The sequence below is a fragment of the Bombina bombina genome, chromosome 3 (genome assembly GCF_027579735.1).
Source record: "Bombina bombina isolate aBomBom1 chromosome 3, aBomBom1.pri, whole genome shotgun sequence".
Lineage (NCBI taxonomy): Eukaryota > Metazoa > Chordata > Amphibia > Anura > Bombinatoridae > Bombina > Bombina bombina.
In genome coordinates, this window is record NC_069501.1 from 776,190,110 (window position 1) to 776,205,830 (window position 15,721).

Genomic DNA, 15,721 nt, shown 5'->3' on the forward strand with positions numbered 1-15,721 from the left:
CTATTTGCCACTTCAGGTCCTCTCTCAGCTGCTGAACCCCTCAATACTGATCTATAGATTATCAGCCAGAGTTTTTCAAAATCTAGGGCGATACTTAGCAAATGAAATGAAAGAAATCGTATGAGCAGAGCTCTCTCAGTATGCAACCGCTCAGACGCCTGGCTTGCTTCGTCCCCCCATATTTATCTTTTTAATCATCACACAATAAGAATGTTGCAAAGTATAACAAGAGAACGAAGATTTGCAAACTAGACAGGCATGTTGCTAATATGATGACATCATTCTAAGCTTCAACCATACAGATTACAGCATTAGCACTGTACCGCCCCTTTCAGAAGTTTCTCACTCAATATTGCAATATTACATATACGTAGATGAGAGGTTGGAAGATCTTCATTATTATTGTGATTTCAATGGGACAAGTAAAATATTGACATGTCCCCAATCACTTATATATAGAATATTATAGATGTCAGCCGGAAGATCTTCATTATTGTGGTTTCAATGGGACACGTAAAATATTGAGATCTCGCCAATCACTTATATATAGAATATTATAGATGTCAGCCGTTACTTTATCGTTTTGCAACAATATTGCAGCAACATTGATCAAGCAGATTCTATGCCATGTCTATGGAGATGTAATAGGCTATATCATACACAAGTATGCACTTTAAATCAAGTTAGCATGGACGTGTGGTTTTTACTATAACATCATGTTTAATAAGTATTTGTTTCGCATATGAACAAACATCAGGAAGATGCACTGTATATGTTACATTTTATACTTTAACACTTTCATATTACAATTTATTGGGGGAAAACAAAATTTCATCACACACCATAAAAATAGCCCACTTTGAAAGCATTCACACCGCTCACTTACAATCAAGTGTATACAATTAGTAATCATTACGAACATGATACCATTGGATATTTTGCACTATAAATCCCCCAAACAACCTGGCCAAAGCATCCCTGGTGATCGACATTGTATCAAATTGCTTTTGTGTTTTTGCATAACTTGTTACTCCTTGTGCGTTTGCTCTGCTGTTTGACTTTGTGCTGCTTGGCTTGGCAAAAACTTTAACCAAGAAGCCAAAGAAATAGCAGAAGCTTTCTGACCTTTCCTAGGACCAGAAAAGATAACAAATAGACTAGAAGTCTTTCTGAAATCTTTAGTAGCTTCAACATATTTCAAAGCTCTTACCACATCCAAAGAATGCAAAGATTTCTCCAAAGAATTCTTAGGATTAGGACACAACGAAGGGACAACAATTGGAATTCACAACCTTAGGTAAAACTTTAAATGAAGTCCGCAAAACCACCTTATCCTGATGAAAAATCAGAAAAGGAGACTCACAAGAAAGAGCAGATAATTCAGAAACTCTTCTAGCAGAAGAGATAGCAAAAAGAAACAATACTTTCCAAGAAAGTAACTTAATATCCAGAGAATGCATAGGCTCAAACAGAGGAGCCTGTAAAGCTCTCAAAACCAAATTAAGACTCCAAGGAGGAGAGATTGACTTAATGACAGGCTTGATACGAACCAAAGCCTGTACAAAACAACGAATGTCAGGAAGATTAGCAATTTTTCTGTGAAACAGAACAGAAACAGCAGAGATTTTTCCTTTCAAGGAACTTGCAGACAAACCCTTATCCAAACCATCCTGAAGAAACTGTAAAATTCTAGGAATTCTAAAAGAATGCCAAGAGAACTTATGAGAGGAACACCAAGAAATGTAAGTCTTCCAAACTCGGTAATAAATCTTCCTAGTTACAGATTTACGAGCCTGCAACATAGTATTGATCACTGAGTCAGAGAAACCTCTATGACTAAGCACTAAGCGTTCAATCTCCATACCTTCAAATTTAATGATTTGAGATCCTGATGGAAAAATGGGCCTTGAGATAAAAGGTCTGGCCTTAACGGAAGTGGCCAAGGTTGGCAACTGGATATCCGAACAAGATCTGCATACCAAAACCTGTGTGGCCATGCTGGAGCCACCAGCAGTACAAACGAATGCTCCATTATGATTTTGGAAATAACTCTTGGAAGAAGAACTAGAGGCAGAAAGATATAAGCAGGATGATAATTCCAAGGAAGTGACAACGCATCCACCGCTTCCGCCTGAGGATCCCTGGACCTGGACAGGTACCTGGGAAGTTTCCTGTTTAGATGAGAAGCCATCAGATCTATTTCTGGAAGCCCCCATATCTGAACAATCTGAAGAAACACATTTGGGTGAAGAGACCATTCTCCTGGATGTAAAGTCTGGCGACTGAGATAATACGCTTCCCAATTGTGTATACCTGGGATATGGACCGCAGAGATTAGACAGGAGCTGGATTCCACCCATGCAAATATCCGAGATACTTCTTTCATACCTTGAGGACTGTGAGTCCAACCTTGATGATTAATATACGCCATGGTTGTGACATTGTCTGTCTGAAAACAAATAAACGACTCTCTCTTCAGAAGAGGCCAGAACTGAAGAGCTCTGAAAATCGCACGGAGTTCCAAAATATTGATTGGTAATCTCGCCTCTTGAGATTTCCAAACCCCCTGCTCTGTCAGAGATCCCCAGACAGCTCCCCAACCTGAAATACTCGCATCTGTTGAAATCACAGTCCAGGTTGGACGAAGAAAAGAGCCCCCTTGAACTAAACAGTGGTGATTTAACCACCAAGTCAGAGATAGTTGAGTATTGGGATTTAAGGATATCAGTTGTGATATCTTTGTATAATCCCTGCACCAAAGGTTCAGCATACAAAGCTGAAGAGGTTTCATGTGAAAACGAGCAAAGGGGATCGCGTCCGATGCTGCAGTCATGAGACCTAAAACTTCCATGCATATAGCTACTGAAGGGAATGATTGAGACTGAAGGTTTCGACAAGCTGAAACCAATTTCAGACGTCTTTTGTCTGTTAGAGACAAAGTCATGGATACGGAATCTATTTGGAATCCTAAAAAGGTTACCCTTGTCTGAGGAATCAAGGAACTTTTTGGTAAATTGATCCTCCAACCATGTTTTTGAAGAAACAACACAAGTTGATTCGTGTGAGATTCTGCAGAATGTAAAGACTGAGCAAGTACCAAGATATCGTCCAAATAAGGAAACACTGCAATACCCCGCTCTCTGATTACAGAGAGAAGGGCACTGAGAACCTTTGAGAAGATCCTTGGAGCTGTTGCTAGGCCAAAAGGAAGAGCAACAAATTGGTAATGCTTGTCTAGAAAAGAGAATCTCAGGATCTGATAGTGATCTGGATGAATTGGAATATGAAGATAAGCATCCTGTAAGTCTATTGTGGACATATAATGCCCTTGCAGAACAAAAGGCAGAATAGTCCTTATAGTCACCATTTTGAATGTTGGTATTCTTACATAACGATTCAAAATTTTTAGATCCAGAACTGGTCTGAAAGAATTCTCTTTCTTTGGTACAATGAACAGATTTGAATAAAACCCCAGACCCCGTTCCAGATATGGAACTGGCACAATTACCCCAGATGACTCCAGGTATGAAACACAGTTCAGGAAAGCCTGAGCCTTTACTGGGTTCACTGGAATGCGTGAGAGAAAGAACCTTCTCACAGGTGGTCTTACCTTGAAACCTATTCTGTACCCTTGAGAAACAATGTTCTGAATCCAATGATTTTGAATTGAATTGATCCAAACATCTTTGAAAAATCATAGTCTGCCCCCTACCAGCTGTACTGGAATGAGGGCCGCACCTTCATGTGGACTTGGGGGCTGGTTTTGATTTTCTAAAAGGCTTGGATTTATTCCAGACTGGAGAAGGCTTCCAATTGGAAGCCATTCCTTTAGGGGAAGGGTCAGGCTTCTGTTCCTTATTCTGACGAAAGGAACGAAAATGGTAAGCAGCCCTAAATTTACCCTTAGATTTTTTATCCTGAGGCAAAAAAGCTCTCTTCCCCCCAGTGACAGTTGAAATTATAGAATCCAACTGAGAACCAAATAATTTATTACCTTGGAAAGAAAGAGATAGCAACATTGACTTAGAAGTCATGTCTGCATTCCAAGATTTAAGCCATAAAGCTCTTCTAGCTAAAATAGCTAAAGACATATACCTGACATCAATTCTAATGATATCAAAAATGGCATCACAAATGAAATTATTATGCTATACACATTATGATCTGGTACTTGTTGCGCTAAAGCCTCCAAACAAAAAGTTGAAGCCGCAGCAACATCAGCCAAAGAAATAGTAGGCCTAAGAAGATTACCTGAACATAAATAAGCCTTCCTTAGAAAAGATTCAAGCGTCCTATCTAAAGGATCTTTAAAAGAAGTACTATCTGCCGTAGGAATAGTAGCATTTAGCAAGAGTAGAGATAGCCCCATCAACTTTGGGGATTTTTTCCCAAAACTCCAATCTATCAGTCGGCAAAGGGTACAGTCTCTTAAACCTTAAAAAAGGAGTAAATGAAGTACCCAAACTATTCCATTCCCTAGAAATTACATCTGAAATAGCATCAGGAACTGGAAAAAACCTCTGGAATAACTACATGAGGTTTAAAAACCGAATTTAAACGTTTACTGGTTTTAATATCAAGAGAACTAGACTCCTCCATATCTAATGCAATCAACACCTCTTTTAGTAAAGAACAAATAAACTCCATCTTAAATAAATAAGAAGATTTGTCAGTGTCAATATCTGAGGCAGAATCTTCTGAACCAGATAGATCCTCATCAGAGATAGATAAATCAGAATGTTGGAGGTCATTTAAAAATTCATCTAATTTATGAGTAGTTTTTAAAGACCTTTTACGTTTATTAGAAGGTGGTATAACAGACAGGGCCTTCTGAATAGAAATAGAAACAAATTCTCTTACATTAACAGGAATATCCTGAACATTAGATGTTGAAGGAACAACAACAGGTAATGGACTACTACTAATGGAAATATTGTCTGCTTTTGAAAGTTTATCATGACAACTAACACAAACTACAGACGGAGGAACAGTTACCACAAGTTTACAACAAATGCACTTAGCTTTGGTAGAACCGACATCAGGCAGCAGCATTCCAGAAGTAGAATCTGATACAGGGTCAGATTGAGACATTTTGCAATATGTAATAGAAAAAACAACATATAAAGCAAAATTATCAAATTCCTTAAATGACAGTTTCAGGAATGGGAAAAAATGCAAACAAAATAAGCCTTTGGAAACCAGAAGCAAAAAGAAACAAAGACTTAAATAATGTCAAAAAAACTGGCGCCAAGTATGACGCCCACAATTGACAAATTTTTTGGCATCAAAAATGTCTGCAACAAACACGAGCGTCATAGAAGACGCAACTACATGAAAACTCTCGGCGCCAACTAGGACGCCGGAAAATTAAACTGACAGTCTGTAAGAAGGAAATATACTGATTAACCTGAATCATGGCAAATATAAGTATAAAACATATATTTAGAAATTTACATATAAAGTGCCAAAAAATAGCTGAGAGTGTCATAAATAAAATAAGACATACTTACCAAAAGACACTCATCTACATATAGTATATAGCTAAACCAGTACTGAAATGAGAATCAGCAGAGGTAATGGTATATAAGAGTATATTGTCGATCTGAAAAGGGATGTAGGAGAAGAATCTCTACGACCGATAACAGAGAATTTATTAAATAGATCCCCGATAGGATGACCATAGCATTCAATAGGCAATACTCCCTTCACATCCCTCTGTCATTCACTGCATTCTGAGAGGAAAACCGGGCTTCAGCATGCTGTGAAGCGCATATCAATGTAGAAATCTAGCACAAACTTACTTCACCACCTCCATAGGAGGCAAAGTTTGTAAAACTGAATTGTGGGTGTGGAGGGGGGTGTATTTATAGGTATTTTGAGGTTTGGGAAACTTTGCCCCTCCTGGTAGGAATGTATATCCCATACGTCACTAGCTCATGGACTCTTGCCAATTACATGAAAGAAATACTACATCTTATTTCATATGTTTGTCAACAATATTTTCCCATTAAAATGTATTTGTTATATTTAATTTTCTACATTGAAAATTCCTAAACATGTGCATTTGTATTAGAATTAATTTCTCAATATGCATTCACCTTTTTCATGTTATGTCCTGATATTTCTTCTTAATGTAAATGCTCAATATCGTGTCATGTATCAATTCCACAATGTTATTCTCTAAATATAGTACTGTGAGCATGTATTTCAAATGTAAGTGTTAAAGGGACATGGAACCCTAAATGTATCTGTCTATCTTAATTATGTTGAACAAACAATTTTAACCCTGCTTGCAATTCTCTTCTATTCTCAAATGTGCTTAAGTCTCTTGGTATAATGTGTTGAAGGAGTATTAATACACTACTAGTTTTTAAGTGAACACATGGGTGAGGCAATGACAATCAGCAGATATATTCATCCACCAATCAGCAGATTGAAGCTTTGTTCTTTACTGCTCCTGAGCTTTCCTAGGTAAACCTTTCTGCAAAGGATAACAATTCAAAGAATATGAGTAAACGTGAATGTTTTTTAAAATGTTATGCTCTGTCAAAATCATGTAAGCAAATTTTCTGTTGTGATGCCCTTTTAAATTAAATAGATTTCCAAAATAAAAGACTTTAATCTAGTTTGAAAAATATGCACTTTATTTAACACATTGAGAGAAATATGGCATATTGGCTTATTATAACAATTACATATTTGCTTGTTTTAAGCTGTAATTACAATATAAAACCACCAGATATCATCAATGTAATAACCATATAATAGACAGAACACTCCCCGCCTGGTATAAACATATACCACTATTACATGATCTATAAATTATTATTAAATTCAACCAGATAACTCTTTACTTTGAAAAAGAACAATCAAATCTGACACAGGTCTGAGATATACTTTAGCAGTCCCTTGTTTAATGATTTTGACCTCTACTTTGCGAATGTTATCATCACCACTAGGAATGGCTTTTACAATAAGACTCATTGCCCATTCATTGTGCTTTACTTGATAGTCTTTCAACAATACAAGATCTCCTTCTTGAACATTTGGTTTCTCCTCTTTCCACTTTCTTCTTGTGTGGAGTGATGACAGGTACTCTTGCCTTCAATGTTTCTAAAAGGTATCTGCAAGATATTGAACTTGCTTCCACTGGCACTTGTAAAGTTCCTTCAAGGTGAACTCACCAAGTGGAGCTGATGTTGCGCAAGCCTTTTGAGTCAAGAGCATTGCTGGTGTAAGATCTCTCAGGGCCTGTTGAAATAGAAACCAATGGTCTAGCGTTCATTATAGCTGTAACTTCAGCCATCAATGTAGTAAGCACTTCATGGGACAGTTGAGTGTTTTTGCTTTGCATCAACATTGAGTCTAGAATACGTCTAGCCACACCAATCATTCTCTCCCACACTCCTCCCATATAAGATGAGTGGGGGGGCATTGAAAGTCGAGGTGCATGCCTGATCCAGTAGGTAGCTTTTAATTTCAGGATCATCTAGTTCCTTACAGGCTCCTACAAAGTTTGTCCCTTTGTCAGATCGGAATTGCTTAACTGGTCCACGAAGGGAAAGAAATCTTCTCAGAACATTAATGAAGCTTGAAGATGACATAGATTCAGTCAGCTCCAAATTAACTGCTCTAGTGCTTAAACAAGTGAACATCACAGCCCATCTCTTACTCTCTGCAAAGGGTCCTCTAGTATAGTGAGATACTACATTCCAAGGACCAAAAACATCAAGCCCTACATGTGAGAATGGAGGAGCTACAGTAAGTCTGTCTGTCGGGAGATATAAAAGGATGTTTCTCATTTTCAGTCATGTCTGCATTAAGCAAACACCCTCCTACTCTAATCAATCCCTCTTTGTCAATTATAGGATTGGGCTTTGATCAGGGATTTTCTTTTCTTTTAATAAAGACCTTTTCTCTACCGAAAACACCTCTTGTTGGATACATTTGATAATCACTGTTTCAGCTTGCAAGAAATTTAATGAATGGCATAACCCTTTGCAGCAATGCCAGCCTGTACATGACTCCTTTTGAGTGCTACTAGAAAATGACTTGGCAATGTGAATAAGTGTTGCTATACCTCTCACAAGGGACTTCCACTTTGAGAATCTGAGAAATCTATGTGAGTCTAACTGGCGTTCATACACTTCAGTTATTAAAGCTGTCACTTCAGGTCTGATCTCACTGTCAGAATCTGGTTCAATGAGGTGAAATACTTTAGCTTCAGATTGAACACTTGTATCTGCCTGATGTAAGAAATATGGGCCTGAGAACCAGTTGGTATGTTTTAGGTGAGCTGCCTGAATTGGTCTTGTACCATGATCTGCTGGATTCTGACTGGTGTAAATATAATGCCACTGATCTGGATTAGTAGATTTTCTAATATGAATTATTCTGTTTGAGATATATGCATGAAATCTCCTACAAGTATTGTGAATATAACCTAACACAATTTTGCTATCAGTGTAATATTTAACTGCATAAAGTTCAATGTCCATTTCTTCAGTAATAAGTTCAGCTAGCTCAACTGACAAAACAGCTGCACATAATTCTAGACGTGGCACTGTATGGGCTGGTCTTGGAGCTAGTTTATATTTGCCCATAATAAAGCTTACATAACATTGACTACTACTGTCTATGACACTGCGATATGGTACAGCTGCTATCGCTACAGTAGAAGCATCAAAAAAACCACATACCTCCTTTCTTACTGTGGACGATAGTGACACCGGCACATAGGGTCTGGGAATACTGAGATCTTCAAGATGGATCAAGTCTTCCTGCTCTCCATTGAGCTTCTCTATTTGTTAAGAGTGGGGAATCCCAGTCACATTGGTCTGTTGAGAGTTCCCTGACTAAAGATTTACCTTGCATAGTGATTGGAGATGCAAACCCAAGTGGTTCATAAAGACTGTTTACTGTAGCCAGGATACCTCTCCGTGTGAATGGTTTTACCTCTTTAGACACTTGAAAAGTGAAACTGTTGGGTTGTAAGTTCCAACTTCTTCCTAAGCTCCTTTGGAGGGGTAGAGGGTCGACACCTAAAACAAGGTCCTTTAGATCTTTAACTCTGCCATCTGCGGAAATGCTCCCACTTCTGTTGAATGCCACTTTGTGTAGCTTGAGATTCGATCCTACGAGCATGTCCTTAGCCCTCTGAAGGAGACTGACTGCTTCAGCTTCAGTAGGCACAGATGCGAGTCCATCATCTACATAAAAATTCCTCAAGATAAACTGTTCTACATCTTCACCATACTCACTCTTTCCTTGCTTTGCTATTTGTCTTAGACCATAAATGGATATGGCTGGAGAAGGGCTGTTTCCAAAGACATGTACCTTCATCCTGAACTCTAATTTCTTTGTTAAGGTCATTGTCACGAAACCAAAGAAATCTCAAATAGTTATGGTGGTCTTCTCTAACAATGAAACAGTAAAACATTTGTTGTATATCAGTGGTAACTGCAACTTGCTCTTTGCGGAAACGTAAAAGGACACCTAGTAGTGTATTATTTAAATCAGGTCCACTGAGGAGTGTGTCATTCAGTGAGATGCCTTCAAACTGAGCACTTGAGTCAAAAACTACTCTGATCTGTCCTGGCTTCTGAGGGTGATAGACACCAAAGATTGGTAGGTACCAACACTCCTCACCTGGTTCCAATGGTAGGGCAGGTTCTGTTTGGTCATGGTCAAAGATCTTTTGCATAAAGTTAACAAAATGTTCCTTCATTTCAGGTTTTTTGACAAAGGAACGCTGTAGAGCAAGGAGTCTTTTCTGTGCTTGCTCTATGTTGTTTGGTAGTCTAAGACGAGGTTAGCGAAATGGTAGGGGGGCTACCCAGTAATTTGCTTCATCAATAAACATCTCTTTTTCAACTACATCAAGGAACATAACATCTTGAATGGACATACAGGTTTTTCATCATTTGGAGTAGTAACAAACACATTATCATCTAAACTGTCCACATTGTGAGTTGCAGTTCCTAAATAACACAATGAGGGGGTGTATGGCTGTTGTTTACAAGCATTAAAAGTCTCTTTTACCTGTATATAGCTAGTGCATGGGCTGAACAGAGAAGTGCTCCACTAGGCAGCACATTTGTCTTGAAAGAGTTCACATCTGCTGGTCTATGAGCTCCTCCTAAGCATACTTCCCCAACTATGACCCAACCTAAATCTAAATGTTGTGCAAAAGGACTATTGTGAGGCCCATTAATCTGTTCACATCATTTATGCACCTTCAGAATGTCTCTTCCTAACAAGAGAAGTATTTGTGCATTAGGGTCAAGTGCTGGGATCTTGTCTGTTAAGGATTTCAGATGAGGGAAATGCTGTGTAATCTCAGGTGTTGGAATTTCTGACATGTCATCAGGTATCATGTCGCATTCAATAAGTGTGGGGAGTTTTATGTGTGTTTTCCCATCAATAGATTGAACAGATTAGATACTCGATGCCCTGTTTTCTCTGAAATGCCTGAGCATGTTCTTAGAGTGTAGGAAAATGTTTCACCACTAATGTTAAACACATAAAAAAAACTCTGATTTGGCTAAAGAATGGTTACTTTGATCATCTAACACTGCATACATATTTACAGAACAGTCAGGTTTATTAGAGGGATATACAGTCACTAAACAAATCTTGGAACATGATCTGGGCCTTGTCACTTTCCCGCATACCTCTGTACACTTGGATACGACAGTGGGTGGGGTAGATTCCTCTTGCTCCCCGACTTGCTCTCTCTTAGGTAAAGGAGTCTCTACTACCCAGGGAGCTGGACCTGGATGCAAAGCTGAAGTATGCTGGTCACTGTTGCATTCTCTGCATCTTATGTTATTTTTGCAGTCTTTGGCAATTCTCCTTCAGGTAAGCTTTACGTTCATCAATGTGCTTGCTTCTGAACCCACGACACTTTGACAATGGGTGTGGTTCATTATGAATTGGACATGGACTGTCTGATTCCATGGATTTCCTTGCAGGGCTGTTCACTTGGGGAGTTGCATTAGTAGCTGACACTTACTTACTGACACTGTTGGTCTGTTACTGTACCTTGTTCCTGTCTTCTCTGTATTAACTGGAACTTGGTTGCTGCATGTTGAGAATATGAAGCTTAGATCATTTCTGGTCTTTGCTTGGTTGACAATAAATCTGGTGAAAATTATTTTTACTGCCTTTCACTTTAAATTGCAGGTCTTGTATGTTTGCTTGTTATTTTTCTGCTTTTTACTTTAAAATGCAGCCTTTGTATCTTGCTTGTTATTGCTTCTCACTTTAGAATGCAGCTCCTGTATCTTCCCTTGAAATAGCATGCCTTTTTCTTTACAATGCAGCTCTGTATCTTCCCCTGATGTAGCATGCCTTTTTACTTTACAATGCAGCTCTTGTATCTTGCCTTGATATAGCATGCCTTTTTACTATACTGTCCTCACTACTGATCGCTAGACAGCTAGGTAACAAACCAGGCAGAAATAGCTTTGTGTTTATTCCAAACTGATTTTACTTCTGAATAGTTATTTTTGTAAAACTGCAATACAATCAGATAAATAGAAATTACAATATGTACTTACACGTGGTGCTTGCAATACATACAATAATACATATTCCTAATACAGAGGGCTTACATTTAAACCTTACAGCAAAATAGCAATGCAATTCAAATGTACAATGAACTCTTAGCAAACAATAAATAGCTTACAGGCATATATTTAATTAGAGGCAAATATGAAGAGCTAATTTTCATGCTTCTTGAAGCTAAGATGGCTGCTGTGAAACTGAAACTAAAAACTTTTCATTGACAAATTGTGAACTTTATTAACAAATTGCAGGACACTTCCTGATTCATTCTTGAGAGGAACTAAGCTGTAATTACAATATAAAACAAGCAGATGGCATCAATGTAATAACCATATAATAGACAGAACAGTTAGCATATGTTCTTGTTTAAAGGGATAGTCATGTCAAACAAAAGATTTGTGATTTAAATCGGAAATACAATTTTAAACAACTTTTCAATGTACTTTATCACCAATTTTGCTTTATTCTCTTGATGTTGTTAGTTGAAAGCTAAACCTAGGAGGTTCATATGCTAATTTCTTAGACCTTGAAGAGTGCCTCTAATCTGAATGCATTTTTACCACTAGAGGGCATTAGTTAATGTGTTTCATATGTAAAACATTGAGCTCATGCACGTATAGTTACTCTGGAGTGAGCACTTATTGGCTAAAATGCAGGTCTGTCAAAAGAACTGTAATAAGGGGTCAGTTTGCAGAGGTATAGATAATAGGTAATCACAGATGTAAAATTGTGTATTTCTATTACAGTGTTGGTAATGGGTAATAAAGGAATTATATTTCTTTTTAACCAACAATAATTCAAGTGTTGACTGTCCCTTTAAGCTGTGTTGTTGAATCAACATAGTTATATGCCGTCATGTATAATTGTAATGGTCATTGTTTTGTATTAGGAGAACAAAAAACAATCAATCTAATCAACAAGGACAGCATGTGATGATGTTGTCTCAAAACACTTGTAAAACACACTCTGCAAACAATCTGCTTCCATGGAGCTGGTCCTATAGAAGCCTATTCCATACAGAGCTCCTTCAATAAAGTAAAACAAGAGAATAAAGCAAAAATGATAATTGAAGTAAATTGGAAAGTTTTTTTAAAATTGAATGCTCTGAGGGATATTTATCAAGCCGTCAACCGCAAATACGTTGGAATTCCGCAGCGTAATTGTGGCGAGCCTGATTCGACCTATTTATCAAAACCTACAGACCGGCAAAAGTTGAAATTTGTGATGTAACATACGATCCACCGGTCTCAATCCGACACAGATAGATGCTTACGTCATTACAGATGTTCTGAATACAAATTCGGCACTATCTGACAACTTTTACAAGTTATGAAACTTTAAAAGGTATGCTTGTGGCTATTCTGGCCCAGCATACCTGGTTTTCAATCCGCCACCCTGGAGGCCACGGATGCCATAGGAATCAATGGGAGTCTGAAAGCAGCAAAAGCTTATGTTCGATGCTGCCAGATATCCCATTGATTTATATGGTAGAAAACCAGTAACGTTTATACCTAACACCCTAACATAAGCCCCGAGTCTAACACCCCTAATCTGCCGCCCCGACATCGCCGCTACCTACATAATGTTATTAACCCCTGTCCCACCACTCCCGAACTCCACCGCAACTCTAATAATGTTATTAACCCCTATTCTGCTGCTCCCCGACCCTGCTGCAACCTAAATAAAGTTATTAACCCCTATACCACCGCTTCCGGACACCACTGCAACTATATAAAGTTATTAACCCCTTTACCTCCGCTCCCGGAGTCCTACGCAACTAAATAAATTTATTAACCCCTAAACCCCTGGCCTCCCACATCACTACCACTTACTAAACCTATTAACCCCTAAACCGCCAGCCCCCCACATCACCATAAACTAAATAAAGCTATTAACCCCTAAACCTAACAAGCCGCTAACTTTACATTATAATTACCTCATCCCTATCTTAAAATAAATTTAAACTTACCTTTAGAATTAAAATAAACTTTATTAAACTATTAATTAACCTACTCTAAATATTATACTAAAATCTCATTAAACTATATTAAACTATTAATCTACCCTAACTATTATACTAAAACTACATTAAACTAACAATTACATTTACTATATTACATATTTAAAAACCTAACCCTACTCAAGTTATTTAAATCTACTATAAAGAATTACTAAATTACAAAAAAATAATAACTAAGTTACACAAAATAAAAAACACTGTTACACAAAATAAAAAAACACTAAGTTATACAAAATAAAAAATAAATTATCAAATATTTAAACTAATTACACCTAATCTAATAGCCCTATTAAAATAAAGAAGCCCCCCCACCCAATAAAAAACCTAGCCTACAATAAACTACCAATGGCCCTTAAAAGGGCCTTTTGCGGGGCATTGCCCCAAAGAAATCAGCTCTTTTACCTGTAAATAAAAATACAAGTACACCCCAACAGTAAAACCCAACACCCACACAACCAACCCCCCAAATAAAAACCTATCTAAAAAACCTAGGCCTAGATTTGGAGTTTGGCGGTAGCCGTGAAAACCAGCGTTAGAGGCTCCTAACACTGGTTTTAGGCTACCTCCGGTATTTGGAGTCACTCAAAAAAGGGTCTAACGCTCACTTTTCAGCCACGACTTTTCCATACCGCAGATCCCCTTACGTCAATTGCGTATCCTATCTTTTCAATGGGATTTTTCTAACTCCGGTATTTAGAGTCGTGGCTGAAGTGAGCGTTAGAAATCTAACGACAAAACTTCAGCCGCAGAGAAAAGTCAGTAGTTAAGAGCTTTCTGGGCTAACGCCGGTTCATAAAGCTCTTAACTACTGTACTCTAAAGTACACTAACACCCATAAACTACCTATGTACCCCTAAACCGAGGCCCCCCCACATCGTCGCCACTCGATTAAATTTTTTTAACCCCTAATCTGCCGACCGCCACTTACGTTATCCTTATGTACCCCTAATCTGCTGCCCCTAACACCGCCGACCCCTATATTATATTTATTAACCCCTAATCTGCCCCCCTCAACGTCGCCTCCACCTGCCTACACTTATTAACCCCTAATCTGCCGAGCGGACCGCAACGCTACTATAATAAAGTTATTAACCCCTAATCCGCCTCACTAACCCTATAATAAAAAGTATTAACCCCTAATCTGCCCTCCCTAACATCGCCGACACCTAACTTCAATTATTAACCCCTAATCTGCCGACCGGAGCTCACCGCTATTCTAATAAATGTATTAACCCCTAAAGCTAAGTCTAACCCTAACACTAACACCCCCCTAACTTAAATATAATTTTAATCTAACGAAATTAATTAACTCTTATTAAATAAATTATTCCTATTTAAAGCTAAAATACTTACCTGTAAAATAAATCCTAATATAGCTACAATATAAATTATAATTATATTATAGCTATTGTAGGATTTATATTTATTTTACAGGTAACTTTGTATTTATTTTAACCATGTACAATAGCTATTAAATAGTTAAGAACTATTTAATAGTTACCTAGTTAAAATAATAACAAAATTGCCTGTAAAATAAATCCTAACCTAAGTTGCAATTAAACCTAACACTACACTATCATTAAATTAATTAAATACAATATCTACAATTATCTACAATTAAACCTAACACTACACTATCAATACATTAATTAAATACAATATCTACAAATAACTACAATGAAATAAACTAACTAAAGTACAAAAAATAAAAAAGAACTAAGTTACAAAAAATAAAAAAATATTTACAAACATAAGAAAAATATTACAATAATTTTAAACTAATTACACCTACTCTAAGCCCCCTAATAAAATAACAAAGCCCCCCAAAATAAAAAAATGCCCTACCCTATTCTAAATTACTAAAGTACAAAGCTCTTTTACCTTACCAGCCCTGAACAGGGCCCTTTGTGGGGCATGCCCCAAGAAGTTCAGCTCTTTTGCCTGTAAAAAAAAACATACAATACCCCCCCCCCAACATTACAACCCACCACCCACATACCCCTAATCTAACCCAAACCCCCCTTAAATAAACCTAACACTAAGCCCCTGAAGAACATCCTATCTTGTCTTCACCATACCAGGTTCACCTATCGGTCCTGGCTCCAAAATCTTCATCCAACCCAAGCGGGGGCT